Below are 6,000 nucleotides of genomic sequence, written 5' to 3'. Positions count from 1 at the left end.
CGAATGATGACGGTGACTTTGAAGATGGAGAATATCCGATAGTGCTCCGCGCTAATTATAATACGATGAGGAGCGAGATTAAATGCGCCTACAGAATGAATTTTAGCAAGCCTAACAACATTGTATCGCTGCTAGGATTCTCGAACCGTATACTACAGCCGCGAAAATGGTACAAGTCGGACATGCCGATTAATATTATCAACGTAAACATTATCCGCGTAGAATGTAATGTGACCGCGGGCGCGTACAGCAACGGCAAACTCGTTCATACGATACATGAATTTTCACCGAAGGTACCACCAGGATATAAGATATCGGAAACACCGGCGCACATCATTTACCTGCCGATCATCGTGCGGAGCATTACGGATTTAACGTTACGCGTTGTCGACCAGGACAGACGATTGCTCGATTTTCGAGGAGAAGAGATCACCATTAGATTGCACGTACGACGACGACAGCGATAACGTACGTGTGTGGCGTATGAGATGCTCGTGTTGAACGGATCGAAAGACACGAGAGATAACACAATCTTTACGGAGCCTGCGACAACAACAACAACGTCGACATTCACTAATATCCAATCATCCGGTTGCACTAACAAGGGACATGTCACAACTGTCCGGAACCGATTTGATTCTTCTTCAAATATGTTGTTAAATACACAAATCTAAAAGACACGTATTTTTTTATATGTGCGGATATTGAGTTTTAAGGGGTGAAACACCCCTTTAAAGAAAAACGGTATTTTTCTTTAGGATCGAATATCTGGTAAACTATAAGAGGTAGAGAAAAAAGACGTACAACAAATTTTAATGGCTTGAAGAGTACTTTAAAGTTATATGAACAAAATTTTTTTATTTTTATTTTTTTTTAAATACCCCCATCACTTAATTTTTTTTTCAAAATAAAAAAATTTTGTTCATATAACTTTAAAGTACTCTTCAAGCCATTAAAATTTGTTGTACGTCTTTTTTTTCTACCTCTTATAGTTTACCAGACATCCAATCTTCGACGATCGCATCGTCAAGATCGAGACTCACACGTACAACCCGTTCGCTAACACAACATTCGGACACAGTGATGAGATAAGAATACCCATACAACAACAGGATCTGTATACGTTGCCGTATGAAAGTTTCCTATACATCGAGGGAGAACTAAAGATAAATAAACCAGCCGAAGGATCTGCTGTGATACTGGGAAATAATTGTGTCACATTCATGTTCGATGAGATTCAATACGAACTCGATGGCGTGGAGATTGATCGCAACAGAAACGTGGGAATAACAAGTTTGCTCAAAAACTATGTAACGATATCATCCGATAGAAGCGTGATTATGAGAAATGCCGGCTGGACTGATCCGACTACTGCGAATGGAAACTTCAATTTTTGCGTACCGCTCTACATGTTATTGGGATTTAGCGAGGATTACAGACGAGTGGTGATTAACGCTCGTCATGATTTAATCTTAATACGATCGAAAGACGACAACAATTGTCTGGTTGGAGATTCGACGCTGGAGCCTGTGATCAACATATTCAAGATACAATGGCGAATGCCACATGTGTTATTGAGCGAGATTAAGAAGCTGTCGATGCTGCGCGCTCTGGAAAGCGGACATTACCTCAGCATGGGTTTTCGCTCGTGGGATCTGTATGAGTATCCGCTATTGCAGCGTACAACCAAGCATTCATGGGCCATTAAGACAGCGACTCAGCTGGAGAAGCCACGATATGTTATCTTCGCTCTGCAGACAGGTCGGAAAAACATCATGTCTGAGGATATGAGTCGATTCGACGATTGCAAGATGACCAATGTGAAACTCTATCTGAACTCGGAATGTTATCCGTACGACGATATGAATTTGGATTTTGATAAAAACAGATGGTCGATTCTGTACGATACGTATGCGCGTTTCTGCAAGAACTATTATGGATACGAGTATCTCGAGCCGAGTCAATGTTTCTACGTCTCAATGTTTCTACGTAACGGTCCGTTCGTGATCATCGATTGTTCTCGACAAAACGAATCGGTCAAGAGCGCAACCGTGGATGTGAGATTGAAATTCGAGTGTAAGGAGAATGTGCCGATGAATACCACTGCGTACTGTCTCATCATACACGATCGCGTGATCCAGTACAACCCGTTGACCAACGTTGTGCGCAAAATCACCTAAACGCACCAACAATTTAGAGAGAGGGGGAAGCATAGCAGAATATAAATCAAAGTGTTATGAGATGGTTGTCATTCTTCTTTTTTAACTGATACATCGAAGAGAGAGAGATCTCGTCATGTCCGTACCAACGTTTGTGGATCTACAGGGGTTTATCCTCAATAAACAATTCATTGTAAAGGAAGCGGCAATCCTGAAAAGAGGATTTATTTTGTCACATTATTTTTTCGCATGTCCTGTACCATGGGGTATGCTCATAAAATCGGAGACACCAAGCCTCATGGTTGACTCGAAATCATCATGGATTGCAATGGGTAGATGGAAACGTTCCATACAGCATGGCTCAGCGTTTGATTACAACAGCTATCGTTGGTGGACCACATGAAGAAGAAGAAGAATCCATTCTCGTATATGTAAAAGGACTTGAAAAGCGAGAAAGGTTAGCCGATATATTGGATGATGCGGGAAACGGTTTCATTATTGAGACCTTGAATGCTGATTACGACGATATCGAGTCTCTAAATAATCTAGATGTTAAAAACACTATGCGATGTGGAAAACATGTTAAGAATTGCGCATTACAAAATGTATTCAAAATATTTAACTGGTGGTCGCAACGCCAGAAAGAATTGCATGATTTGAAAAAATAAAATATTTAAACATTAATATGTTTTATTTCTTATTCCCCCTCCTCATTCCTTCCCTCGCGAGTCGTTTAAGAATTCTTTTTATCCGAGCATCGTCTCTCCCTTCTCTTCAATTTCAGAGCGCCAATAGTATTCTAGAATCCCCCACCACATTTACCCCACTACTTTTAAAAATAAGCGTCATGTATATTCTTAATTTTATACGATCAATGTTGCGTTAACCGTTCGTGCTGGTGGTTCACTTTTAAAATCTGGGAAATATGTCTACGCTGAAAGAAGCATTGGCTCCGGCAGACGTGTGAATAATTACGTACCGAGTCATGATGACTCTCCATCATTTGAGAATAAATGTGATGAGTAAGTTTTGTTTAACTTCTTTCTATCTTTATATTTTTTACAAATTGTATTATTTTTCAAACTAATTTCATTTTTACAGCATTTCGTTGGAGCGTCGTGCGGTTCGTATACTAGGCAGACGATACGCATTGACAGCTACGGAATTTAAATTCCTCGAAATTGGTATCTAAGTGGATCCACCGAGTTACGTGGAAATCCTCATAGGAGATCATCGAGGAAAGGAACTGATACTATCTCTCGAAGCGTGGAAGGGACTCTACGAGCAACGTCACAATATTCAAAATCTGCTTCGAAACGATTCTAAAGATGCCTACAGTTTTATAAGCGTTGGACCGTTAACAGTGCGAGTTCGTACGATTAACGACGCCAAGTTAATAAGTCTTGAATCTTCAAATGTATGTATGATGATGATCGAATCGACGTTACACCGTATGTTCGATCTCGATCCATGCATCGATGTAACTTGACCGATTGGTTAAAATTACCAATACAGTCGATATCAAGTTTACGCAATTTTCAAATATCGCATCCAATGTAACGAGTCCTAAAGAAGTATCAAATGTAATACGCGCTAGCGACGCCTTCAACAAGCATCAGCTCATCGATTGCGAGCTGGCAGCTTTAGTTTTTAGTCCATAATATGTAAGAAAAAAAATATTTAAAAGAAGAATAAAGAGTTTTTAAGTCTAAATTATGATGTAATTTCTTTGCATGCATTTCCATTCTCCATCTTTCTCCCACCCGTAAGCAGTCCCAGCTTTCATACGTAGCTCGTTGGCTGGTCCTTGCGGGGGATGACGTCATGCGGGGAAGGGGGAACGCCAGGCCAGAGACCGAGAGGCTAGGGACTGAGAGGTTAGGGACCATGAGAGAGGTAGCGCGAGAGAGATAGCGCGAGAGAGATGACGCGAGGCGCAGCGAGGAGAGAAAGAGAGAGATAGCGCGAGGCTAGTGACCGTGAGAGAGGTAACGCGAGGCTAGGGACCGTGAGAGAGGTAGCGCGAGGAGAGAAAGAGAGCGCGAGGCGCACGCGAGCGAGATATTGCAAGAGAGGCGTATATGCATGAGAGAGAGATGTCGCGAGAGATGATGAAGCGAAGGAGAGCGCGAGGTGTTCGCGAGAGAGAATTTTTAATAATATTTTAATAATATTAATATATAATTATTTTATAATAATATTAATATATAATAATTCTTTTATAATAATATTCTTAATATAGATGGAAAGAGGAATTATTCTAAAATAAACTATATATTTTTTAATATTTAAAATAATTTTTATTCTTAAAATGAGTATGTGTAATATTTATAATTTTGTGTGTGTGTGTGTGTGTGTGTGTGTGTGTGTGTGTGTGTGTGTGTGCGTATGAATGTGAATTTAAAATTTAAAATATAAGAATATATAAGAATATAATAATATAATATGAATATATAAGAAAAAAATACAAATAAGATAAATAGATAAACAATATAAATTTAAAATACAAAATATAAAAATTTTAAATGCGTCGGCGGCAAGCGGAGGAGCAGCGGCTGGGCAGTGGTGGCGGCAACGGTGGTGGGGCGGCCGGGTGGTAAGCGGTGGTGCGACTGGGTGGCAGTAGAGTGGCCAAGTGGATGCGAGGGGTCCCTTCTGTGACAGAAAAAATTTTTTATTAATTATTTTAATAATTTTTAAATTAAAAGAAATACTTACAACACACTCTCAATCTTCGTCCCTCACATCCGGCTCATCGATTTCTAAGTCTGAGTTCAGAATATTATGTTCTGGCGACTCCTCCGATTCGGATGATGATGGTGTATTACATTCTATTGATCTCGTAGATTTATATCTATAACACCCTTTACCATAACTTTTATAAATTGAATACATTAAATCAAGACCGGCGTGCAATCGATTCTTAAAACATGTCGCTCGACTATGTCCAGGCCAATCTGAACGCTTGCAATTATTTCCACCACACATGTATGTATCTCTTAGTCGACATTTACGACCTCGTAGAAAATTTCGCACATTATCCGCACATTTTTGTGTACCTAGTTCTCGATCTCTTAAAAATTGCACCACCGAAGACATTGGAATGTTCTTCGAATTTTCACAAGGAATAAAAACTGGCTCCGCATTCACATCATCATCATCATCATCATCATTGTCTCTGAGATGTGGATGCCATTGCCCAAGGTTGTTTATTGGTAGCATTGCATCGCAGTCCCACATGTTCATTGTCTATTAGAACTTTCACTTTAAGTGTCCCAGCACAATCTTTCAAAGTTTATTGTGTGCAAATAGGGCACATATCGCATGGAATTATTATATACAATGGATTTCTACAATTGCAGCACGATCGACTCTCCACTGCGTCGTGTAATTGAATCACATGCTTCCGAACAGCATACATGTGCCCGAAGTCTTGAATAGAGATCATACATGTAGTACATAGAGCTAGATCAGTACTCGTCGAATAATAAAAGTATACGGTACAAACTTTTGTACGTCCGTTTAGCGCAAGGATTTGTGAATTGTCCACTACCTTGTCGTGAATATCCGTAAGGTCCTCACTGCAATTACTAATATAATTACTGTCATCCGACAGCGCGTGATCTTCGTCAGACGACTCGTCTTTTTTTTTTTTTTTTTTAAAGACTGGAAATGCGTTTACGCACTCGTCCGGCACCCCTGAGGGGGAGTAACCGGACTTGTGGGGGACTCACAACCTGACCACCGGTGCGGCCAGGCTGAATACCACACGGTACTAACCCCGATGTTAGTACCGATTCCCTAAAACCAGTCCGTAGCCCGTAGCCGATCGAGGAAACAC

This window comes from Prenolepis imparis, unplaced genomic scaffold (assembly GCF_030444845.1).
Source record: "Prenolepis imparis isolate NDT839.2.m4 unplaced genomic scaffold, iyPreImpa1.0 SCAF_212, whole genome shotgun sequence".
NCBI classification, from domain to species: domain Eukaryota; kingdom Metazoa; phylum Arthropoda; class Insecta; order Hymenoptera; family Formicidae; genus Prenolepis; species Prenolepis imparis.
This window is presented reverse-complemented; position numbering follows the sequence as displayed.